Raw genomic sequence first — 27,202 nt, forward strand, 5'->3', positions numbered from 1 at the left:
ATGGTCTCTTCACACCAGAGCCAGCCCTCTTTCCACTGTTCTACGCTGCCTCCTTTGGTTTCTATTTTATTTCAAAATAACTATATTTCAAAAACTATAGAGATTTAAAACAATGTTAAGTGAAAAAAAAAACTCACACTGTACAATATGATTAGAACAGTGTTAAAATAGTACATTGAGAAAAGACTTTGGGTAGTGGCATTGGGGAATTTTTTTTCTCACTTTCTCAATCATTATGCATTAACTTTTATAATAAAATAAAACTCTATTTTTACACATTCTAAACGCACTGAAGCTGACGCTTTGCCTGGTAGTGACCATCCCACCTCCCTTTGCCAGAAACGCACTTCCTTGCTTCCCTGTAGCTCAGATTGGCCTGGTGTCTCCACCCTGACTAATGAGACAGGAGGGGAAGTCTGCCGGTGGCTCCACATTTCAGAACTTTCAGTCTTGAGCACAGTTATGTGAAAATGCCAAGCAGAATTCTGGAGGCAGAATTACAGATTCTAACCTTGAGTGGAAAACAAAAGCAAAAGCATAGACCTTTTCATGCACCCAGTTTCAGGTACCTGCATTCAATGGTATCCTAAGGTTTATGAAATTATTAGGTTTTCTATTACTTGCAGCCAAAAAATGAATATACATAAGAACATTTACATTTTCTTTCAGATACTTATTTTCCAAATACTAGCTAAGTAACCTGAACTAAGAGCCAATACTTTTGATTATCTTACCCAATGGAGAGGAGGGGTCAGGAGATCAACAGAAGATTCCTCATCATGTTCCCCTCAAGAGCGTACAGATGATCGTCCATTTTCGTTCATTTTTCACAAGTTTGGTTCTAACAATCCTTGGGAGCCATGGGACTGATTAGGTAGGGAAATCTTTACTACAATCATTCAAAAAAATGTATATTGATTTGATTTCATAAAAGCCTTCTGCTTCTGCCGGAGATACAGAGCACACGCTTAGGATGGGCTGCCATTTGATGTGCTTCGTTTGTGATGCTTGTTATTGGGGCTGAGGAGGTGGGACCAAGAACTTTAGAGAGAGGATGGGGGAGGGCGGAGAAGCTGCAGCAACTGGAAGCCATTTCAGAAGGAGGGTTTAAGTGTTTGCAGATGGTTAGCCTGGAGAAGACTTGGAAAACGTGAGAACGCCTAGGTAAATTCTTATGGGTTTAAGGATTAGACATCCATTTGATTTGTTTCAGGTAATGCAAGAATTTTTAGAAGGATATACGTGAAAATAAAGAAGGCAAGAATCTCGATGACCCTGCCAGGCAGAGGCTAGCTTATGGGAGGTTAGCTTACCACTTGGCAAGGAAATTGTAGCTTAGAATAGATGATGGAACATTCAAGACCAGCTCCAACCCTGAGACTCTATGATCCTGGGGTTACATCTGCTAAACTGGTCAATGTAGAAGTCATTCTGGGACTGGAGGAGATTCACATGTCTATGATGGCCTTGAGGAGTTTTGAGCCTCAAGAAACTTACAATAGTTAGGCTCTGAATCTTCTCTGAGGCAGATATTTGACAAGCAGTAGGCTTTAGGGGGTTATTTGTATCCCAAAGGGACCCTAAAAACATTTAAACCCAATTCGTCACTAGGGTTGGTTTAAAAGAGTAGCAAGTGCTTGATGGTGAGGAGAAGGCTTAAGTTTCTCAGCTCTTGTCACTGTTTTGAATTGAGGCATTGAAGTTCTCACATTAAAAATGTGTCTGAATGGAATATTACTCAGCCATAAAAAAGAAAGAAATAATGCCATTTGCAGCAACATGGATGGACGCAGAGATTATCATACTAAGCGAAGTAAGTCAAAGACAAATATCATATGATGTCACTTATATGTGGAATCTAAAATAAGAATCAAATCAACTTATTTAAAAAACAGAAACAGACTCACAGACATAGAGAACAGACTTATGGTTACCAAAGGGGAAAAGCGGGGGAGAGGGATAAATTAGGAGTTTGGGATTATCAGATACAAACTACTATATATAAAATAAACTACAGGGGAACTATATTCAATATCTTGTAATAAACCATAATGGAAAAGAACGTGAAAAGCTATATGCATATAGATGCATAACTGAATCACTTTGCTCTAAACCAGGAACTAACACAGCACTGTAACTTAACTATACTTCAATAAAAAAGTGTGTATGGGGCTTCCCTGGTGGCGCAGTGGTTGAGAGTCCGCCTGCCGATGCAGGGGACACGGGTTCGTCCCCCGGTCCGGGAAGATCCCACATGCCGCGGAGCGGCTGGGCCCGTGAGCCATGGCCGCTGAGCCTGCGCGTCTGGAGCCTGTGCTCCGCAACGGGAAAGGCCACAACAGTGAGAGGCCCGCGTACTGCAAAAAAAAAAAAAAAAGTGTGTGTGTGTGATAACACACCTCATCACATAGTAATTTATCAAATGAATCAGGCAGTAACCTAAAAACAAGGGACAGATAATTTCAGGAATGGCAACTGGAGAGTAGCTGTAGGAGTAACTTGTTACCTTAATGTTCAGTAATTTTGGGGGTCTTTTCCTCTGGGGCAGTTGTTTGGGGGAAGGAAAAGAAGCAGGGAAGGAATGGAAGCAAGGAGAGAGAACATCTAATTGGACACCTGCTCTGGGACAGGCCTGGGCACTTTCTGAGGCTTCCTACAGTAAGCAGCTGAGGCCATCTCTCATCTACCTGGGCGATGAATGAGTGATGGCCCATCTTCAAAGCCAGCTGTAGTCCTCTGAAATCACTGTACTTGTGGCATTAACATGAACTATTTCACAGGAAAGGAGGGAAAATGCGACCTGTGTTGATTTCTGTTCATTCTTTGCATTAGATCAAACTAAAGCTTCAGCGTTAACCTAGCGTGGGAGTCTCCTTGGCCGCGGCCTGGCTGACCCACGCAAAGGTACAGATATTTGAATTCACTGATGCTGTTTGGGAGTTACTGCAAGTGTAATAATGACACGTTGTTCAGTTCTTAGCACTTTGTGAGGACCTGTCTCGAGATGGATTTTACTTCAAAATTATGAGGCAAAAGGTTGAGATTAAGGTTTAAAGAAAATAACCTTTGGAATTCAGCCTCCAGTGGGGGAACTGGCAAGCAAACTGTGTTCAGTATTCTTTTCAGAAGTGTCCTGAAGGGAGCCGGGCTCCTAGAGACCAGGGCTTGCCAGGTGGGGCTAAAGAAAAAGAAAAATCCATTCACGGGAAAGCGTGTAAATAAAAGAAGAGAAGAAAAACCTGGAAAAGGCAACTCAATTCACTGGCATGCTTATCCTTTCCTCAGCCACTGGGTCAGCCTCGCCCCTGCCCTCTACTCTCAGGGGGCCCCTTCCTCACTCCAGGACAGGCTAACCGGGTACAGAACTGCCTGAGGAGCTGGTGTTTGTCTGGGGACACTTGGGTGGGGAGAGTTTTACCTGAGCCAACTGCAAGACCCCAGTTCTCTGCTCACTTAAATTCCACATTGTGGAGGACGTTCTGGTACCCCGGGCCCCAACATCCATCCCACCCCCTCACCATCGCGTAGCCAGCATGGATGGATGGATGAGCCCTGGCTGGTCCATGCGAACAGGCCAATCCCATTTCCCTGGATCTGGTGATTGGTTCAAGGGTCATCTGAGAAGGATGGGCACAATACGTTCTTTGCCTGTCTGCGAAGGCAGAAGTATTAGACCCAATTGCTGCTTACAGCATCTTGAAATCTCTTGAGGGAAGTCACTCTGCACATAAGCTGACACAGGCAAGAAGGCAGATGTGTGAGGATAACAACAAATGGCCTGAGCCAGGCCCTGAGTGAGCCGTGCCTGAGGCTGGCTACCTTCACGCCTTTCCCATCAGCATCCTACCTTCACGCCTTTCCCATCAGCATCCTTTCCCATCAGCGCCTTTCCCATCAGCATCCTAAATCAGCATCACGCCTTTCCCATCAGCACCCTTTCCCATCAGCGCCTTTCCCATCAGCATCCTAAACCAGCATCACGCCTTTCCCATCAGCATCCACACAGCCTTAGAGACTAAGCACCTGGAGAAACACAAGTGTCACTGGCTGCTATGTGATAGGTGTTAAGTGGGGGGGGGAGGTGTTCCGTAGCCAAAAACGTTTGCAAAATATTGAATTACACAAAATGCAGCCACTTGTAAGCCATTTATAAACAAATGCATTTTATAAATGTCCAGGAAGGAACTATTATATTAAGCAGATTCAACTCAGAACCAAATGGATTATTTGTTTCTGTTTTCATTTGTTTTCTGAGAACACATTAGCATTTCGAGAAACACAGTTTGGGAAGCTTTGCTGAGTCATTGTCAGGTATTTACACTCTAGGAAGTAGCAAAAGAGAGAAGACAGTAGGTACTGGACTTGGAATGTAAGAGAGAGAAGCCAGGACAAGAAGCAGAACTGCTGCTTCCTTCCCAGACCCACCCAAGAGCTCCCGGAACTGAGGGGACTTGCTTAGAGGGTGACGTGCCATGCTGGCTGTGTACCATCGTCACCTCTGGGCTTTCTAGGACCAACCCCCCACCTCCTACCCATATTCTAATTCAGCAGGCCTGCAGGGTCCCAGAAAAATTATATACATGTACATATGTAAGATAGATATAAATAGATAGATAGATGTCTATCTATATCTTATATAAGAACAGATATGGGTACAGATATTTGTTTTATGGCAATATTGAACCTTTGGGCCTCTCTCTGTTGTGGCCTCTCCCGTTGCGGAGCACAGGCTCCAGACGCGCAGGCTCAGCGGCCATGGCTCACGGGCCCAGCCGCTCCGCGGCATGTGGGATCTTCCCGGACCAGGGCACAAACCTGTGTCCCCTGCATCGGCAGACAAACTCTCAACCACTGCGCCACCAGGGAGGCCCGAACCTTCTCACTTTAAGAGAAATGGTAAGTAACCTAATGTCTCTTGCTTTAAGATACTCTTTAATGTTTCTTTCTCTTTCTCTTTTTTTTTTACTTTTTATTTTGAAATAATTTTAGACACAGAAAAGTTGAAAGAATAATAAAAAGAACTGCCATATACCTTTTACCCAAAGTCCTTAATTCCTAACATTTTGATACTTTCGCTTTATTATTATCTATCTATGTATCTATCTTTATCTATCTGTCTAGCTAGCTAGCTAGCTATTTTCCTGAAATAATTGAAAGTTGCAGACGTGATGCCCCAGTTTCACTGGAAGTGTCAATGTGAACTTCCTAAAAGACAAGGGCATTCTCCCACATAATAACCACAATTCAGCCATCAAGGGCAGGAAGTTGACAGTTATACAGTACTACCATGTAATCCATTCACACCATTCACATTTCACTTATTATTCTAATACATACTGCATCCCACTTTTTTTTCTAATACATACTGCATCCCAATTTTTTTTCTTCTATTTCTGGTTGCAGTCCAGGATAATGTGTCACCTTCACTTTGGATGTCTCTTTCATCTTCTTCAATCTGAAATAATTCTTCAATCTGTCCTTGTCTTTTATGACCTCTATATTTTTGAAGATCTCACACCAGTTGTTTTGTAGAATCTCCCTCAATTTGGGTTTCTATTATGTTTCCTTATGATCAGTACTATTTGCATTTTGCCAGGAATAGCATGGAAGTGAGGCTGTGTTTCTCTTAGTGTCTCACACCAAGGACATATAGTGTCAATCCATCCCATTATTGGCGATGCTTATTTTGATTTCTGGTCATTTTCAGGCAGGTGTATTTAAAATAATAAACCTGAGGTCAAATGCTACCATTGCAACTATGAGTGTTGCCTTTGTTCCAGTCCTGCACAAGAAGAAAAGAGAAGAATACAGAATGAAAGGAAAAGCACAAGAAAGTATATTTACTAAGGACAACCAGATTTTCTTAGTTTAATCATTTCCTTGATTATGAATGAGAAGAAAAACCTGGTTTTTCTCTTTCTCTTGTCTAACAGAAAAGTGTGTGTTATGGTTGGCACGTTCAGGAAGTATCAAGTTTGCTGTTAAACAGATTATAAAACATGTTTATGCAATAGCAAACCATGAGATTATTCTAGGTCATGTTTCTATTGCTTACTCAGTCATCTATTTGCATGAATCAATTTTAACCTCCAAAGTTATCCAGTGTAATCCAAACATTAATAGTGCATAAGTTGCAAACGGTTCAGAGAAATGCCAATTTGGGGCTGGAAATTCCAATTGTGGAGCAGCTGTTTCAAATGTAAGTGGCGCATTGCGGAAACAAGGCAGATGGACTTCTAAAGGACATCCAGAGTCCCCTGGGGGTCGGGGCTGCACCAGAATCCCTAGATAGCAGGGGCTTGGAGCAGCAATCTGGTTAAAAGAGGGATGGCTAAGGGTTGTCTTCAAGGTACAGGCAGCACAATTTTTAAAACTTAGATTACGTACAACAGATCAATGAAAGTATTATTCTCTAAATAGGCTTCTATACCCACCTCATATACTACTGAGACAATGTCCCTTATACATATCAAGTAATATGATTATTTTTATTTGTAACAAATGGCTTAAACCAATCTGGCCAACGGATGATCATGAGGCTCTTCCTGAGAAATTTCAGCAGTTTCTTGTAACAGGCTAGTGGGCATTACTTGATCCAAGCCAGCTAGTGTGTCACAATTCAAGCAAGTCTTGGGCAAAATGGCTGGACATATGTACACATATTAGCAAGCAGGCAGGTGTGACTCATAGCTTTGGACACCTCCCTCTCTGTTGCTGTGGATATCAACCAGCATCTTACAGACGTGGTCTGAAGGAGACTTGCTGACATACAGCAGGATTATACAGGCGACATTTGAGTCAGATCAAGCAAGAGGGTCCTGAATGATGTGGAGGGACCCAAGGCAAAGAGGCCCAGGACCTCCTGAGAGTCACCAAAAAATCAAAAGGTGCCACACAGCACAGATACATTGAGCAAGTTCTTGTGTTGTTGCTTTCTCATGACAAGTTTCTCATTCTGCTTATTATGGAAAAATAAGAAAATATAGTCGACAAAAAGTGTCGGCAATCCATGATCCAATTTGGCATGGATTACCAATTTCACACATGTAGATACATATAGATAGATATCTACAAATAAACATATAAGTTTTACAAACATGGGAACTTTGTTTTTCTTCTCAATGTATAGTCAATAGCTTTCAATATCAATGCCTATGTTTGAAAGTCAGCACTGCTTAATAAGCTGGTTAACTAAAACAGATCTGCTACTGCGAGGCTCTTAGATTGTTTCTAACTTCTTGCTCTTACAAATAATCCTGCCAGAGAACATCCTGGCAAAGTTTTTTAATTATTTCCTTAAGAAAATTCTTGGAAGTGATGTTGCCAAGTGAAAGTTCATGCATAGTTAAGTTTTCTTTCTTTCCTTATTTCCTTGTCCTTAAGTAATATGTGTTCATCTTCTTAACACTTGCTTCCTATTTCAGGGAGAAAATAGATGTCACCAGAAGATCATTTCCACTATCCCCAGCACCACTTCTACCATCTTCCAGCCTCTGTTGCCATGAGCTCTGCCTTCCCTCCTCTTCCCTTTGGGCACTGGATGCCAGCCCCCCTGCCTATCCATGGACACTGTTCCAGCAAGTCTCTTTTCTCTTTCCATCACCATCAATGCTTCCTCTCTTTCCTGTGGATCATTCTCAACAGCATAAAACAACTCTTATTTTTCCCATCTCTGAAATAAACAGAACCCTTCTCTTGGCCCCATTTCCACTTCTAACTGTAGCTCTATTTCTCTTCTCCCCTTTGCAACAAACTCCTCAAAGAGTTGTCTTCATTCACTGGTTCCAATTCCTCCCATTCTTTCTTTAACCCACTTCAATAAGGCCTTCATGTGCACACTCCACCAAAACTATTCTTGTCCAGGTCACCCATGACCTCCAAGTTGCTGTAGCCAATGGAGAACTTTTCGTCTCATCTTACCTAACCAATCCGCAGCAGTTGACACTGATCATGAATCCCTCTTCCTTGAATGAGTTTTTTTTCATGAGCCTGCAGAGCACCATGAGCTCCTGGTTGTCCTTCTCCTTCACTGGATCCTTCTCAGCATCCCTTTCTGGCTCCTCCTCATCTCCATGCACTTAACTCTAGAGGGTTCCAGAGTGTGGACACTTCTTTTCTGTTTACAGGCAGTCTTTTGGTGATCTCATTCAGTCTCTGGGAGTTAACAAACTCCCAGATGTAACTCTCCAGCCTAGGCTCCTTCTCTCACCTGCGCTCCACCCCCAACTCCAGATCCAACCGCTCCTTGACGTTGCAAATATAATACATCCAAGACTGAAACCCTGGCCTTCCCCCTTCCCAACTGCTCCTTCTACAGATGTCCCTATCTCAGTCAACAGCAGCTCTAACTAGGGCCATAAACCTTGGAATCTTCCTTGATCTCTCTTGGTCCCTCACACTATCCATCCAAACCTTCAGCAAATCTTGTTGGTCACACTTTCAGAATATATCTAGTACCACACCATTTGTCACCACCATTCTGGTCTGAACCACCGGAACATCTTGCCTGGACTGTTGAAATAGCCTCATGACTGATCTTCTTGCTTCCACCTTGCTCCCCTAGAAACACACAGAGGGGTACCATTGAAGAACGTGCCAGGTCATATAACATTTCTGCTCAAAATCAGACAACGGCTTTCCATCTCACTCAGGGTATAAGCAAAGCTCTTGTAAAGACCTTAGAGTCTCATATAATCCGTCTCATTGCCTTTCTAAACTCAGATCCTGTTACCTTCCCTCCTCTTGCTTGCTCCGTCCTCCGCTTCAGGGCCTTTGCAAATGTTGTTCTGCATGGAAAGCTTTTCTGTGTAGACACCTGAAAGGCTTACTGCCTCACCTCCTCTCCGTTTTTGCCTAAATATCACCTTTCTCTGAGCCTTTCTTGACGCTTATTTAAAAATCACAGTCCTCCCACCCCATTACTCCTGATATGCTTCTCCACTTCATTTTTCTCCACATCACTACATACTTTATTTATTTCCTTTGTGCCTAGATTCCCCCATTAGAATCGAAGCACCATGAGATGTCCTGCACCTGGAAACCCCCCAACAAGTGACAGGTGCTCAACACATGTCTGTTGAGTGAATAAATCTTTCAAAAAAATTAGAAAAGTAAAAGGAGAGAGTTAGAAAAAAATCACCCATATATAAAAAGGACATTTTATTCAGCCATGAGAAAGAAAGCAATCCTGCCATTTACGATAACGTGGATGAAACTTGAGGACATTAATCTAAGCGAAATAAGCCAAAGAAAAACAAATACTGTATGATCTCACTTAAAAGTAGAAACTAAAAAAGATGATGAAAAAAAGAGTAGAATGGTAGTTACCAGGGGCTGGGGGTGGTAGATATGGAGAGAGGTTGGTTAAAGTGCAAATTTCCAGTGATCAGTTCTTAGGATCTCATGTACAGCATGGTGATTATAGCTGATAACGCTGTACTATATACTTGAAAGTTGCGAAGACAGTAGATCTTAAATGTTCTCACCCCAAAAAAGAAATGGTAATTATATAATGAGATGGAGGTGTTAGCTAAAGTTATGATGGTAATCATTCTGTAATATATAATTATCGAATCAACACACTGTACACCTTAAACTTACACAATGTTATGTCAGTCAATTATATCTTAGTAAAGCTGAAAAAAAAAATCACCCATAATCACGCTCTCCAGAGAACCATTGTCTACACGCAATTAAACTCACAGTCTTTTTCATGGATTCATATGTATTTTTGGTGGGGTCACTCTGTACATAGTTTTAACACCTGCTTTAAAATTTTTGACATGCGCATAATTTAGACTTTGAACACATACCCCTACATAGCCTTTCAGAAATACCAAGTTATACACTGCTGGGAGTTTATGATGGTCCATTTCTGCATCTTCTCCCCTGAAACTTGCTCTTATCGGATTTGTCTTGTATATAAGCCAACCAACATAATAAGTGTGCCTCTGATCTTGAAATCTTTCTTAGCCGACTTTACTTTCAGCGGCTTCCCAGATTCCTGTCACCTTCATCACTTCTCACTGTGCACACACACCTCCTTCTTCCCTAATAATTTCAGGGATTCAAGAGAATAAAAAGTGCACACTCTCGATGGAGAAAATTTCCAGAATTTCAGAATCTAGCTTATTAAAACTCAGAAAGCCTGATAGTTTGAATTAGGATGGCCAAATGTGGACTCGTGATATTTTGACGACTCTCGTAAACTATTGCTGCCCTGTACAGTCAACAGTGTGTGCCATTGACACTGACTACAATGAAAAGTCACCCCCTGGGAGTTCTGCAATGTGGCAGCCCCCCAAAAGGTCTGACTAGATTATGCTCAATTCAGTTTTAAGGCAACACTTCTGAGATGCTTTCTTTCTCTGGCTCTGCCCTTCCCCCTCACGATCTATTGAGCATTTGTCTAAGAAAAGCACACTTTCTATTGTGATAGTCAAAAATTTTAAATTATCTTTTTGACCCTTTCTCTGGTGGACAAGGAAAGGGATGCAAGCCATTTGGTCCAGTAAAATAACCAGACGTGTCTGCCAAATGAGTTTGCTAACAGGTCTCTCCAGCGGGGAGCTAGGGAGGAAAGCAAACAGCTGAGCTTTGAAACCCATTACATCTCTGGTGGGTCAATCGGCCTCTGGCCTCTTTGGACCCTGATGATTTGCCTGCTTCATCTATTTAATCTGTCCCTCAACCCCTAACTCAAGCCCCACGTTGCATGTGATGGGTCTTATGTGTGTGAATCTATTCTTTTCTCATTGCTGTAGGAACTTTTCAAACACTTTCTAGACCTAAGAATCCCTTTCTACCAAACCAGCAATCCAACAAACACTTATCCAAAATGTTAGCAAACGAAATAGATCAAGGCAGAGCTGCTCTGGCCGAAAAGGTTCTACTTCTCCCCTGATGGGGCTCTTTTGAACCTCTAGGCCTCTTGGAAGCAGAATCTGAAAACCTGGCACCTCTGCTGGAACTCACGCACAAAGGATCCTCTTTCGTCCCATCCCCATGCAGCCTCCATTAGATTCCCCTGGACCTCAGAGTGAGGCCCTTGCTTAAGGTGCAAAATTTTAGAGGGGAGCACCGAAAAAACTCCGTAATCAAGATAAAGAGTATTTTAATATGATATTTTAAACAATCAAAATTAATGCAAAGAATCCACAATGAACAAAATATTAACGTTAAAGTTAAAGACATGATGAGCAATGGTGCCATGCTGAGCCACACTGAAGCCCGAAACAAAAGGAAAAATGAGTCATACGGAACTCCATCTCGATAATACTCTTTATCTTGATTACTAAGTTTCTGGTGTCCCTTTAAATCCTGAGCCCAAAGTGAGTGCCTCACTCGCCTCACCTGCCTCTCCTGGTACCCTTGACATCCATTACTCCACGTTGTCCTATAACTGGCTATTTCTCTTGTCTCTCATCCCTTCTTAGACTATACCCTCCCTGAGTATATAAGGACCATGTCATACTAGTCAGTATCTCCAATACATTAAGCTCATAGAAGGCATTTAATAAACATTTTTTGAATAAATGAATTGGACTATAACTAGGGGCTATGGGGTTTTCCATCTGGCTCAACCTCTAACGAGCCCTGTGATTGTGGGCAAATGATAACGTCTCTGGTTTCAGCTTACTCATCTGTAAAATGAAAGACCTGGTCATCTCAACTGTCGATCTGTCTATAGAAATCATCCATCTGTAGAAGCCCAGATCTCTCCAAACATTCCCTGCCTCTTAGTCGACGGTATCAATAAGGCAGCTGCAAGCGTGCTGGTATTTTGCGATAGAGTACAGCACTGTATTCAGTAAAGCTATGGAGTTATCTGTAAAATGTCCTCTTGGCCAGACAATTGCTTTAAACTTACATGCTGCTGGGACTGTATTTTTAAACCATGTAGAGGGTAATTTCTCCAGTAATGCCATCCTTGTTGGGAAATATAGGCATTGTCCTTTAATTAGACCAACATACTTGAAGAAATACCTTCCTCCTTCAGTTCCATTCCTGTCAGTCTGTTGTCTTTAAATCTGGGGAAAGCCACAGAAGTATTTAAAAGCATTTTATGCTTTCCCATCATCCTTTGTATGTGATTGAGAGAGAAGAAAAGAAAGATAAGAAAGAAGCAGTTCATTGCAGGTATAGAAATATGTGTCCACGGAGCACTTACTGTCCATCTACTATGTACAGTCTTCTGTGGGAAGCACCTCAGACAAGGTTCTTGTCCTCAGCGAGTTTTCAGACCCTTCCAGGAGAGAAAACATGAACACAGAATCACCCCGAGTTAGTTAGATGATCAACTACCATGAAGGTAAGAACACAGGAGTCAGAATAGTAGGAGAAAAGGAGGACGCAAATCACTTTTAGCTGTCTAGTGTGTGAGGACTTAGAAATTTTATCTTGTGCAATCTTTATAACTGTCTTTTTTTTCCTTTTTTTAAAATTAACTTTTCTTGGTGTATAATTGATTTACAATGTTATGTTAGTTTCTGCTGTGCAGCAAAGTGAATCCATTATACATATACATACATCCACTCTTTTCTAGATCCTTTTCCCATATAGGTCATTACAGAGTATTGAGTAGAGTTCCCTGTGCTATACAGTAGGTTCTTATTAGCATAACTCTCTTTTTGAGTTAAGTCTTACTATCTCTAATACACTAATAAGGACACTAGGCTTAGAGCAAAAGCCAATCAGGAAGCATAATTTGCTTTCCGAAAGTGTTCACGTACAAGTTCTTCTAATTGTTTGAAATGCATTACTTGACCTGGATCTGTGAGGTTTAACCAGATGAGGAATATTGCTTACCTCTTCCCCTCAGTGATGCAGGCCTTGGGTTTAGAAGTGGCTTCTATTTAACCATCTCATCCATGGAGTGTTTGCTTATTAGGATATCACCAAGGTTTGGAAACTCTCGTTGGGGAATTTAAAACAGGCCCTTAGTTTCATTTTCACACTAAATATGATTTAGGCCTTGTTACTGGGCCATCAGACACAGAGGTTCCCATATGTTATTTGGTAGCTCCAAAAGCTCTGGGTTCAGTGGCCAAAATTCCCCACCTGGCTCCATACTCCAGGATTTTTCTTTCTTCTTTCCAGGGGCAAGCTAGATGCTGGCCGTTTCCATGAAGGAGGGCTGGTGGGGGGCGGGGGGAGTTGCCTCCCCTCTGTCATTCTAAAGCCCAGACCTTGAAACAACAGCTTTGAGACAGCAAAGCCTGTAAAACTTGTGTGTTGCTTTTTTCTTTTCTTTCTTTCTTTCCCTTGCTTCCTTCCTTCCCTTTTTCCTCCCTCCCTCCCTCTCTCCCCCTCCCTCCCTCTCTCCCTCCCTCTCTCCCTTCCTCTCTCTCTTTCTCTCTTTCTTCCTTCCTCCCTTCCTCCCTTTCTTTCTTTCTTTCTTTCTTTCTTTCTCTTTCTTTCTTTCTTTCTTTCTTTCTTTCTTTCTTTCTCTCCAGTTTACCCTGTTGTTGTTCTACCTCTCCTTCCTTCTCTACCTCTGGCCCCAGGCAATGAGAGAAGGGGTTGAGATTTAACCATCCGTGACAGATGGCAATTTGCCAGCCTTGGAAGGTGGTGGTCTGTTTACCTAGGAGCCAAATGTGAGGCCAGAAATGCACACATCCCAGGCCTCAACCTCAGTCTGAAAGATTCAGCCTTCTTGTTGGGAAGCAGAGGGACTCAACTAAGCTCTCAAAGATTCATAACATACTGGCCTGTGTGCCCACAAAGTATTTCTACCTTTAAATAAAATTAGATGTATCAAGGGATGAAAGTGACTCACCCAGCATTTGCAATCTTTGAGGTAGCAATCCTACCAATAAAAAGGGGCCTTTTGGGCTTCCCTGGTGGCGCAGTGGTTGAGAGTCCGCCTGCCGATGCAGCGGACACGGGTTCGTGCCCCCGTCCGGGAAGATCCCACATGCCGCGGAGTGGCTGCGCCCGTGAGCCATGGCCGCTGGGCCTGCACGTCCGGAGCCTCTGCTCCGCAACGGGAGAGGCCACAGCAGTGAGAGGCCCGCGTACCACAAAAAAAAAAAAAAAAAAGAGGGGGCCTTTTAATAATTTAATTTAAAAAATGACTAGTTTCTGTTTTTGTAGGACCATTAGAACTTCTATTCCACACTTGCTCAGTGATACTTTTTAATTATCCAATGAAATCTTAATAGAAATATTGGTGCAGAGCTTTTTATAAAATGTAACGCATCATCACAAAGGCAAAGAATATGAAATAGCTAAACGATGGTATTAGATGGGGACTGGGGAGTTTGGTAAGGGGTTTGGATGTTTCCTCCATATAGGCAGCACATACTTGCTTTGAGTCAAAGACATGCATGTTTTCCTGGGTCTCGGCTTGCAGGTGAGAGCATCATGGTCTTTCCATAGCCACACAGTCTTGCTAGCGCTGGTGGAGAGTGCCCAGGAGGTGGCCAGGGAGTCAGCAGTGTTTCCCAGGATGGTGGAACGTACTCTTTACTATAACAGACCCAAGGGGGAAAAAGGCAAAATAATTTGAAAATATGGTCCCTAGAAGACCTTATAATTTAATCATAGGAAAAGAACCTAAATTCAGAGAACTTCTCAACAGCAAATGGAAGATTACCAATATATCCGAGCATGGCATGGCACTCAAGGCCTGTCCTATCTGTTCCTGGCTTCCACCAACTACCGCACATCCCGTCTGTGCCGTCCCCACCTTCCTTTACCTGCTCGACTTGTACTCATCCCAGAAGATTCAACTCTGGCATCAGCTTTTCCAGGAAACCTCTGACACCCCGGAAGATGAGTGCGTGTGTGCTTCCACATGCCTATCTCAACTATCACTCTGATCACATTTTATTAGACAATTTTTCCTAATGGACTGTGACCTCCGTGAGGGCAGTGACTAGGATTCACTCATCAGTATAGCTCCAGGACCAAACCCAGTGCAAGTACATACACAGCAATAGAGAGCAAATCAATCCATAAATAACTGCTTAGGGTTAGCAATGATGCGGAAGGACTACATGTAACCAGGGAGAGCTTCTCAGAGGAGCGCTGAGTAACGTTTGAAGGAAGCGGAACTAATTGGATTGGTAGGAAGAAGACCGGGCATATCATTTATGGGAAATGTCAGTAGCTGCACTGTGTGGCTCTCAGAAAGCATTGTACGGGGGATTCATGAGAACGGGATTAATAAAAGAGGAAAGAGCATAGTTGGAGGACTGTGGAAAGCACTTTGTATTCTGGATTTGATGGGCAAACCATATCATTCTTTCCACTACTGTAGTCGAGAGGGTGAGCCAATGCCAGCAGTGCCCTGATCAAATGCTCACCAGAGAATCTCTCTTTGGCTTATTTAAATCCCACTGGGCTTTCAGTTTAATGCAGCACTTCCTTCATTTCCTATCTGAAATCCTTGTGCATATTTCAGTGGTAGTTGTGGATTATTTCTACGTACTACTGTAAACCTATCCCCATAAATATCCAAGCTAATTCAAGTTTCTTCTTTTTTTTTTAAGGCTGCAAGTTCTTTATCTTCAAGCAACTTTAACCTCACATTTAGCATGATTTGAGCATCATTTCTCATGTGTTTTCAATTGAATGAAAAGTCTTACTTGAGTCCTGCAATCACAGCAGCACCATCAGGAAGAGATGAGCAGGGCTGTTAACCAGAACATGTTGTACATTTTTAAACATTAACCATTGTTCAGGTCTGTAGCCCTGGATGCTGAAGGCAATGACAGGAATCTGGAATCACACGCAAACAAATCCTACCTATGGAAGACTTTAGAGCTCCCTTATCTGCCTTAATCCATAGAAGTATTATACTATATATATATATATATATATATATATATATATATATATATATATATATTACACATTTTTTAGAGAAGTATAAGTACAACTAAATTAACCTGTCTCTTATCTGAAGATAGCTCTATCTGATCCATGTCATGTTGAGAGAGACCAAAGTCATTCCATCTGACAGCATTTGAACTAGGATGACATCATGCCATTAGAACATCTCTATGAAAGAAGTTTCTGTTCTGTGAGGAACTTTGTTTTAGCAAATAGAAAGAACTTGATAATCTTTGCTATTTGCTGGCATAGCTTAGGTATATGTGGGTTTTCATTGATTTTATGTATTTTTCTATAAATGTGAATCATGGGAAGCAGCATTTCTATCGGAGATGGTAGGGCTGCAATCATCATCATCGTTGTCGTTTGGTACTGAGCGCTTACTAGGCCAGGTACAAATGACTTTCATACATTAGATCTTAGAACTTCGCACTTACTTTTATTATGGTACTTCTCAAGGTGAACTAAAATACGTTATATAAGCATCTGTCTCCACTAAATTCTGCTTCCACTGGACCCTCCTGAGTACAGGGCCTGTACCTTACTCATTTTGGTATCCCAGCACGCTGCACAGATTGGGCGCTCAATGAATGTCTGTTATAGAAGTAGAAATAACTTGAAGTAACAAAATCATACCTTTTTTAGAATCTTAAAGAAATATTACGGCCACGCTACTTTGATACAATATTTTTTCTAATAACAAAATCTGGAAACAAACTATATCCCAACTGTATGGGAATAGTTAAACATAAGCAAGGTCCAGTATAACAGACACACTTGATACACTTAGCACAACGGAAACACATTGACCGTGAAACACATTAACTGTGAAAGCGCTGCTATCAGAAATATAAATGGCCTGTGTGTTGGGAAAGCTTTCCTCCTTAGTCTCCTATTAGGCTTTCAGATCGGAAACTTCTCTAGCCTTTCTAAACTTCAGATTGTCTCTGTATTAAGGGTTCTCTTCTTGTTCACCCTGCCTGGCCACCTGCCTTTTATTTTAATTAATTAATTAGTTAGATTTTTTGCATCCTTTTCCCTACCACCCTAAGCCTTCTCAGGTACTTTGTTATTTATTTGCTCCCACAATTCTATCAAAGATATACTGGCATCTTTCGCAGCAAGGTGTCCTGTTAGCGGACGGTTCCTATCTTGCTTTAAACAATCCTTTTTAGTGGCCACTTTGCATAGCTCCTGGGTTCAATTAACCTTCATTGTCCAGCAAGAGAGCTGCTCAGATGATTTCTGGCGGGATAAAATTAGACCCTTCCACTGAATAACAACAAAATAATAATAAATAAATGTATGCTCTCAATTTGCTTGGTTCTGCACAAATCAGAAGAGATTAATTGCACACCTCAGGATTAATGATCAATGAATCAGGAGAATTCCTGATCCTATTAGAAATGCTAATCTCGTGAGAACAGGGAGAACCATTTGTGAAAGGGCTGAGCTGCCCAGACTGTGTCTGTCCCCAGGGTCCTGGCTCTGTGAGAAAGGAAGGAAAAGGGGAGGGGAAAGAATATTTGTTCAGTGCCTACTCTATTCCAGACTTTGGGCAAGGGGCATTCACACACCCAATGTAGTTAATCCCCAAGCCAATCCTTCAAAGCAGCATTACAGTCAGCCTTGGTCCTGATGGAAAACCTAAAAATCAGCGAGATTAAGTAGCTTGACCTGGACCACACAGCCAGGAAGTGGCAAACCTAGAAGTGAGGACTTGAACTCAGGGTTTTATGAGTCCAAAGTCTGCCATGTTGTCATTATAGCAGTTGCCGGGTTTGGTTAGATAGCCTGTAACAATGTTCAGGTTATTAAAGACCAAAAGGCAAGGTACAGGTCACCTCTGCAAGGCTGATTCGTCCTGCTCTCATGGACCCCAGGACTCCCTCCCACACTGTGTCACATACACCTGAAATGAGAAGTCATGTTATCCCGGATGGACTCCGGGAAGTCAAGACCTTAGGCATCAGCTTTATGGCCACAGCCCTAATACTGACTAGCTGACCCTGTGTCATTTGAACAGGGCCTGGCCCCATGAATAGAAAGGGCTTGAGGACCCCTGGAGCCAATCTCTATCCCTAACCAGCTGTATCTTTTCATGGAAATTCCACCATTAAAAAATCATTCCTGAGGACTTGATTTTCATCTCCAAAATATCCTATCGAAATATACATAGACCTTTAAAAAGGTAACACCTAAAACTCCTTTATTACACAGCATTCTGGTAGGATATAGTTGGGCAAGGCCCATATGTCAGGTACCTGAGTGATGAAGCAAGTAGATGAGTTCTAGAACAATTTCCCCTTTACTATATCATCCCTTACGTTGGGTTCACTCCTGTCTTTATGTTTCCGTTTTCCTCTTGGGAAATTACCAGTGATAATGAGACACTGGGGACAGGAATTTAAACCAACCAGAAGAGGAAATATGCGTGGACTTAAATGTTTGGTTTTTCAGAACCACAAGCCAAACTAACTTTAACATATATGTTTTTAGTAAACATTTAATTTTAGAATAGTTTTAGATTTATAAAAAGGTTGTGAAGATAGTACCGAGAGCTCCCATATATCTCACACCCAGTTTCCCCTATTGTTAACAGCTTACATCAACACGGAATATTTGTCACAATTAAGGAACGAAAAATAACATGATATTGTTGACTAAAGATGGTACTTTATTCAGATTTCCCTAGTTTTTACCTAATGTCCTTTTCTGTTCCCATCCAGTTGTCACATGTCTTCTGGCTCCTCTAAACTTTCTCAGACACTTTCTCAGACTTTCCTTGTTTGTGATGACCTTGACAGTTTGAGGAGTATGGATCAAGTTATGTGTAGAATGTGTTTCAATTTGGCTTTATCTGATGTTTTTCTCATGGTTAGACAGGGGTGATGGGTTTTGGGGAGGACAACCTCAGTGCTAAAGTGCCCTTCTCATCACACCATATCAAGATTATGTTTATCAAATGTTAAATCACTGTTGATTTAACATTTATTTTTATTTTGTATTTATTTTTTTGCAGTACGCGGGCCTCTCACTGTTGTGGCCTCTCCCGTTGCGGAGCACAGGCTCCGGATGTGCAGGCTCAGCGGCCATGGCTCACGGGCCCAGCCGCTCCGTGGCACGTGGGATCTTCCCGGACTGGGGCACAAATCCGCGTCCCCTGCATCGGCAGGCGGACTCTCAACCACTGCGCCACCAGGGAAGCCCTAACATTTATTTTTAAAGAAAATAAATCATGTGGCAAGTTAGTCTGAACCAGAGCCAGGCCTGTCCATTTTCTAAAAGGACAGAACTGGCACAAAATCAGATTGTCAAAGTCTCTGGGAACAAACTAACGTTTCATTCAGTCCAAGTCCCGGGTTGTAACATTTTATGCAAGTTCCATTTGCAGAAAACATTTGGAGTTCCTGAGGGAAAAAAATGGCTGTCTTAAATATAGAATGTAGTTAAGATGCCATGTATGAAGAAGTTCACAGAACTGCCAGTGAGCGAGCACTGTCATCACAGAACACCAGCTGTGGAACGCTGCCTGTTGGACCCACAGGCCCCAAGTCCCTGGAAGACAATATTAGCAATGAACCAGATTTTCACATTTCCTGCCTCCCCTGAATTCATAACGTTTCCAAACTGCCGGGCTGCTCCTAGGAGTCTGTACCATTACCTTGTAGGGAAAGTGCTGGCAGAACCACCTTTCACATGTGTTGCATAAGAACATCATCTTCATTTCAATGATTTAACTCTGATTAAATTTAGCTGTCAGCCTTTAAAGTTCTCTGAGCAGCTTTCAAATTCAGTAAGGGAAGAGGCATGCTAGCAGGTTCTCTGCAATCCCTTCCCTCCTACCTTCCTGCAAGCTCCTTTCCAAGCAGCTGGGCAAGGCTGGGGTCATTCAGAGAGCAGTCGATCGTCAGGCTGGGAGGTGCCTGGTTGGAATGGCTTATCCCACCCTGCAACCTGGCCCTGCCTGGGGAAGGTGGCGGGAGCTCCCAGCACTGCCTGCCACTTTTTCATCTTTCTAGTTTCGATTGCTTCTTTCAGTGTCTTACTTCTCAGGTCAATCAATACAGCCTGTAGCTTTGTTTTGGTTTTGTTTTGTTGTTGTTTGTTTATTTCATTAAAACAATTTTTTAATTTGAAACTTTTTTCCACATTTTTTTTCAATTGAATGAAAGATTCTTGAAATTCTACAGTGCTTTACAATTTTTGGAAGTTTCACACACATGATTTCATATAATCCCACCATTTTTATTGCTGTTATTTTTTTTGGCTCTTTCAATTTTTCCTTTCTTGCCAGACTGTCTTGTATTTTTCCTCTTCCTGTTTGGGCCCTCCTGTCCCCAGCCCTCGTGCTTTCACTGGACACCCAAGGCTGTTTCCCCCGATGAGTGTCTTTTCCTGTGCTTTCCACTGCCTTCCTGCCATTAGGGTGAGGGCAGGAGGAGGGGACAGGAATGTGGATGCCATTGCATCCAGCCCTCTTCCCTGGTGAGGGCGGAAGCAGGCCCATCCTGGAGGGGTGCGGGGCACACACAGTTCCACAGGCCTCCTCCCACACCCCTTTTAACTTGTTCTCTTAACAATCTCAAGGGTCTCATTGCTGCAAATTGCATTTTGGGGTTTTCATCTCATGCTTTCTGTGTGCTCACCATGCAGAAAACTAAGCAGAACTACAGAACAACCTAAAAATTGGTCCTAGGAATCCTGGAAGTGGGTTATGGCCATTACAGACAGCACAGCCTTCCACTTATCGGGGTCGTAAAAGGATATATAAGAAGGAGTTTTGTAATCAAGTCCATATGCTCCAGGCTTGATTACCAGGGCAGATCTTCGATGTTACACAATCCCCAACTGCTTTGATCTTTGCTGTCCTGGTCAGTATAGCCAGCTGGATAAATAACATTAGTCCAAGCATAGCTTCCTGGACAAATGGTAAAAATTGATAATGTCCTACATTTTCTAGAGGCACAGGTGCTTCAGATCAGTGGGGCTAATCTTGTGGAAACAACTAATGCTAAGCCTTTTTATAAGACAAAAAAGCTTTTGTGTTTACAGGTTCAGATTCGGGAGGTAAAATGAATTTTCTGGGAGGGAAAAATGTTCCCTTTAGAGCTAATGGATTGTTAACATTCAGTGTGGTTTATTGAGCTCTTAAAAAGAAGAAAAAAACAACCAAAACAACAAAGTAATAAAAACATGTACCATCACCATCAGCTTATTACAATAGTTAACTTTCTGCTTATGAGTTTTTCAATAATGACTCACCTGAAAGCTTGAGATAAATATATTATTATGAAACAGATTATCATTCTCCAGGTTTGCTCTTATCAGAACAGATCCAGATGGAAGTGGAGACTCCTACCGGAATATGGCTGGTTTCCAAAGGTTTAGAAGTGTTTCTTACGACTGAATAGATAGTCTCATAATTGGGTTTGTGAGTATAAGTTTGTCAAGATTCCACTTTATGTGGCATAGATAGTCTCAGCTCAAACTCTCACAAGATATTCCTCTGTAAATTTATAGGCAAATACCAAAAGACTCATTCTAGCTTTTCTCCAGTTGGGAGACGCAATGTAGAAGCAAGTCTCATTCTGTTGGTGTGTGACTTTAAGCAGATCCTTTATCGTCCAGGGCCTCTGCTCCCTCGTGCCTAGACTAAGGTCTAGCCCTAATAATCTGTGCCGCTATTTAAAACAGCGATTAGGAAAGAGGGTTCCGCAGTCAAACAGCTGTGGTTGTAAGTGCTGGCTTCATCCCTAAGTAGTTACATATTGTTGGGCAAGACAGTTAACCTTTTGGAGCCTCAATTTCCTCATCTGTAAAATGGCTGTAGCAACAGCACCTACCTGAAGAGGTTGGGGTAAAGATTGAGTGAGATAATTACATGAAACACTTAGCACAGGGCCTGACCTATTACAGGTGTTGGTGAAATGTTAACGTTCATTCATAGAGGCCATATTATTATAATAAATGGTTGATTTGTATGTGGTTTTCACCCTTTTCACTAAATTGATCCACTTTTTTTTCTTTCTTCTTTTAAATTGAAGTATAGTTGATTTACAAATTGTACTAGTTTCAGGTATACAGTAAAGTGATTCATATATATATATATATATATATATATATTCTTTTTTCAGATTCTTTTCCCTTATAGGTTATTACAAAATATTGAATATAGTTGCTATGCAGTAGGTCCTTGTTGGTGGTTATCTATTTTATATGTAGTACTATGTATATGTTAATCCCAAACTCCTATAAATTGATCAACTTTTATGGGGATGGATCAGGTAAATAGGTCATGGAAGACCAAGACTCTTACTTTATACATTCAGAGGTGCTGTTATTAATATTACATCAGTATTCCTGCTTCTAGTGTTTTTGATGCAAAACAATAATTAGGTGTGTGGGGTCCTCTTTGGATGGTTTCCAGTGACCATGTCTACAAGGAAGGCAAATGCCCCATTGGAAATGTGGTTCTTTTCCTGAATGATTTCTGAGCCAGGAAGAATAAGGTTTAAAAATAATAATTTTTGACAAATGATAGTAGCAGATTATAGAGGTATGGACTTTCTAGGAGTGTGTGCGTGTCAGGGGAATGTTCTGTGTCCTAATCAAAATATTGTGGCTAATCCCAATCAAAGCCACAGCAACAGGGCACTTTGTGGTAGATGACAAAGCTATAGGTGATGAGATAGGTGGAAGGGGAGGAATGAGGACTGTGGTGCTGACCAGGATAGGGAAGGCCTGGTTGGTCCACTTAAGCTAGCTGGTCAATGATTTCCTGTTTTGATTATCCTTGTCTGAAGTTTTTGGTGAACTAATTGCTACTTTATGCAAACAACCATTTCTAGCTGGGAGGTGAGGACGTTCGAATCCCCTTCTCCTACTGGTTAGACCCAAGGACTACCTATGAGTCAAGCAGATCTGAAATCATCATGTTTGCTTCTGTCTCCCTCCATTGGAATAGAAGCTTATTGAAGGCAAACACCTTGCCTGCCTAGTTTACCAGTGCCTGGTACAGGATATATAGAGAATATATTCTGTACATATATGGAATAGATCCTCGACAGATGCTTGTTGAATGAACGCATACTCAGACGTTCTTTCTCATTAGGCTGCTGGAGTGGCGTCTGCAGCAAACACAAACAAGGGGAGGAGGAGGAGGGAGGGGGAGAGGGAGAAGAAAGAGAAGAAGAAGAAGAGGAAGGAGAAGAAGAGGAAGGAGAAGGAGAAGAAGGACAAGAGGGGAAGGAGAGGAGGGAGGAGAGGAGGGAGGGGAGGAGGGAGGGGAGGAGGGAGGGGAGGAGGGGAAGGAAGAGGAAGAGGAGGAGAGGAAGGGGAGGAGGAGAAGTTTCAGCAGGTTGAAGAGGGCTCTGGTCAAGGTTTCAGGAAACTCATCTTGTCTGCACCCCTTTCCCTGGCTCCCTCTTGCTCCCTAAACTCCATGGGGAGAAGGCTGGTCATTGCTGATTTAGGATACTTTTCAAACCAAAGCTGAAAATAACTTCAAAAGAATGTGACATCTTAGGGATACCAAATGCTATACCAGGAGATACTGCTTATAGGAAAGTAAAATACAGCCTGTCTCTTTTTCAGTTGCTGTCGTGCAGAAACAGTGGTTCCGGCTGACTTTAAAATTGCTGCCTAAATGAAGGAATGAGGATCTTCTGGGAAATGTAGGCTCCTAATGGAGGGTTGTGGTTTGAAAAGGTTCCCACGCAGTGATTTTTCAAATGCCTATTGACCTCACTGAAGTGGCTGCTTTTCCATCATAATCTGTTATATAATTACTGTGCAACTCTGGCTCTGCTTCTTACAAAACTGATTGAAACTTACCCACCTAGACAAGCATCACTGACCTTTTCCTAGAATCTGTGGGGCTTATTAGAATTGCACTGACAGAACTAGAGAATCTGGTGATTTCAACCAAATTAACTCCAGGAAAATTAGTTCAAGGGCTCCTTTTCCTTCCCAGGCTTGCGAGGGATGACGTAAAGCCAATGTTTGGGATTCGAATGGCTTGAGAAAACTTGAGTTTGCTGCCTTAGTAAATGTTTGACCCCAAGCGACTCTCCCCACCTCCCAGATTTTGACCTTCTGCATTGCATATTGAAGTCTGTGGCATCTGAGAAGCTATTTTAGTCTGGATTCTGTGATGGAAATAACAGAGGCAGAGTCTGGGTATCTTAAGCAAACAAACGAACTTATTGGAAGGATACAGAGGAGCTCACAGAGCAGAAGGAGAAGCTGAGAATCCACTTTATAAAATTACAAGAGAAGCTCTAGGAATTCAGGTTATAGGAATAACATAATTCCCTCTGGCCATTGCTACCAGAGTAAGTGACTTAGAACCAGTCTCAGTTTTTGTGTCACTTCTCTCCACACCAAAATTCCAGGTCAAGAGCATCTGGTAGACCTAATTTTGGTTATGTATGTGACCTCCCTTTGGCCAGGAGAGGGGAAGGCACCATGATGGAAAACCATTTCTCCTATGGGGGAAAAGAGGTTCTCTGAAAAAATATCAAGGCTCTCTCTCCTCAAGCTATTGTGGCACGTGGCTGCCCTATGGCAGGGGAAGAATGTGCAGTTCTAAAGGGAGAGGCGTGGTGTGGGTTATACTACTTTGAACTCACCATCCTCCAGTTCTAGCTCATATCTTCCGCCTCCTCCAAACCACCTGTTAGCACACCAGCCATCCCCCCACACCAGGACAGCATATACTCCTTCCCTCAGGAACAGTCTGGGATGTGTGAGCAGCTTAGAATTTTGGAGAAGGAGAAAAATGGGTAAAAGGAATGAGACTGGAGAGAGGAGGAGTGGGTATCATGCCCTCCTTCTGAGCTGTTGATTTCAGTTCTCCTCAGGTCAACCCATTTTTTATTTAATTTGAGAGAAACTCAATATATTTCTATGGCAGTACCATCGAATCTGCTATCTGTGATTTTTTTTTAGGTGTGAAGAGAAAACAGAGATACAAAGATACAGGTGTGAAGAGAAAACAAAGATGTTTTTAAATTCTTTTTGCTAAAACTGACCTCTCTAAAAATTTTTTATTTTGTCAATCAATTATTACATGTGTAATTAATTGAAAGTATTCTTTTATTGATGAAATACACAATAACAAAACATTGAGGGTGCCGAAGAAGTGGGGAAGCTATTGGGCAGGTCCAGCCATCCTCACCCCTGGCCACCCCAAGGTAGCTTGCTCATCTGACTCTCCAGTCCTTGAGGTATTCTGCTCTAGGGTTTCCATGTAAGTGACCTCTTAGGTGATACAACAAAAAAACCTATAATGCACCCAGGATTTCATCCCAGTGCATCCTGCAGTGGAGCAAAACAACACACACTAGAGAAGAAATCTCTTCCAATGTTATGCCTGTGCAGGTTTTCGTTTGGGGAATATCTAATTCTGTTGTTGTTTCAGAAAATACAAGGACTTGGGTCTCTCTTAAACCTATTTGTTACATCTTTTTAAACTTTGGTATGTTTTATATAGTTCAGCAAAAAGTTAATCATTGACTTTGATTCATGTTAGAGCAAATCAGTATGTTCATTCTGCTTTTCTCTCTTTTTTCCTTTCAGTTCAAATTGCCACCTCTAGCACTACAAGCTTCCCCCATGCCTCTATCGCTGCAAGTCACCAACCCAGAATGGAGCTGATGTGTACCAGACACCTGTCATGTGACAAGCATTATGACAAGCATCATTTACACTTGTAGTATCTTCAGTGAACATACGTGTAACCCAAGGTCCAGAGAGGTTAAAAAAAGTATCCAGGGTCACAAAGGGTCCAGGGTCAAAAAGTATCCAGGGTCATTGATAAGTTCATATTGGAGCCTACATCTGTCTGATTTCAAAGCACATTTCATCCACTGTGTTATATCAAATAAGGTAGTTAGCTATCAGCTCATCAAGAACTACTACACCTTCCAGGAAGAAATGCATGTTATGAGTTCCTAAGACCAAAATGATGCTAGAAGAGACGGATGAACGGAAGCAGAAAGAATCTTGTATCTGATATATAGTCTCTTGGTTCTCTTTCTTCCCTTCTGGGAGCACCCGGAGGGTGAGTGAGTGGACTGAGTATGAGTTCAGTGTTGAGCAGCTTAGGTCAGGGAAAAGGATCACTGAAGGCTGGAGGACCATAAAGTCATTGTGGAATCTTACAGACTAGACAAACAATGCTTTCATTTACATGGACATTGATTCATTTTCATACAATGAATATTTATTGTATGTATCTATGAGTGTCTATGAGAGGGCAGGAATACAAAGATGAATAAGACATGGCTCTTCCTTCAAGGACTTCAGTGTGTATTGAGGAAGAGAGATAAGTTAACAAGCTGTCAGAGTGGAATAATATATATTTTCACTGTCCTTAGATGCCCCTTCTATGAACAACATATCATGGGCACAAGCTGATTTTTGACCGCTCGTTATTCATTCCAATTTGAATTTCTTTTGAAGGATTACATCTCCCCCACTGGAAAACCTGGTGAGACTATTAAATCTAGGTGCCCTCAACCCTCTGCTCACCAACAAACAGCTACCTAACCCAAGCTGGAACACTGTTTACTTCTTAGAATCAAAGTCTTGAAACGAGGATAGAAAGATAGAAAAAAAATCCCCAGAAATGACAGAAGATCATTCATTCTGGGACAGGGCACTGACAACACTGTTGAATGGTTCCTAGACCTATCCCATCCACTCCCTGACAATTTCTATCAATTTAGGCATCTTCTGGTCCCCCTAGAGAGGTGACAGAAATCTTCCTAGTAAAGTCCAATTGTTAAACAAAAGATAAGATCCCCTTAGTGAGATATGGGTTGTCTGGGGCAAGACTGAAAGCAGGGGCACCAGTTAGGAGACTATTGTAGCAATCCAGGTGAGAGATGGTGAGAGACTGAACTCAGTGACTGGAGAGCGAAAGAAGGAGAGATGGATTCCAGAATCAAAAGAGATAGAGCTAGCTGGACTTGGTGACTACCGGATGCAGAAAGCCAGGAATATGAAGAGTCAGGTGAAGAGTTTTTCAGTGCAATCACGTAGGGCAGCTCCCCTCACCTCTTTCCTGTGGGTCTGAGGGTATGTTCTGACACGGCCATGGTTCTGGTAGCATTTTCTTACTTGCAAAGCCTGCCTTCCTCCCCCTCCACCCTCCTAGCCCTGGGAATGAACACATCACTTTCTCCCCAAAAGTCATCTCCATTACTTAGGAAACTTGGCAGGGACACCAAATTCCTCCTTTCGCCTTGTCTCCTAAGCCCCCCGGGGTACATGTATGGTAGATTCTTGGAAATAGTCCTGGACAGCACGTTGTACTCCAATGACACCAAGCGCACTCTGATGATGACTGGGTGTC

At 42.2% G+C, this 27,202-nt stretch overlaps 1 protein-coding gene across 7 annotated transcripts in view; it reads right to left on the reverse strand.

Moving 5' to 3' along the window:
* The window catches only part of LOC307194242 (uncharacterized protein), a 101,426-nt gene that overhangs the window by 52,402 nt on the left and 21,822 nt on the right, over positions 1-27,202 (reverse strand). For 6 of the 7 annotated variants that reach the window (XR_013830536.1, XR_013830537.1, XR_013830538.1 and 3 more), the window contains exons 3-4: positions 14,309-14,472; positions 12,170-12,244 (exon numbers count right to left, since the gene is read on the reverse strand). The gene's annotated coding sequence lies outside the window, so the exon portion shown is untranslated. Of the gene's footprint in view, positions 1-6,510; positions 7,416-7,920; positions 8,560-12,169; positions 12,245-14,308; positions 14,473-27,202 lie in introns of those variants that run through there. The other variant, XR_013830543.1, reaches the window with a different exon arrangement.

This window comes from Stenella coeruleoalba, assembly GCF_951394435.1.
Source record: "Stenella coeruleoalba genome assembly, chromosome: 11".
Taxonomy (NCBI): Eukaryota; Metazoa; Chordata; class Mammalia; order Artiodactyla; family Delphinidae; genus Stenella; species Stenella coeruleoalba.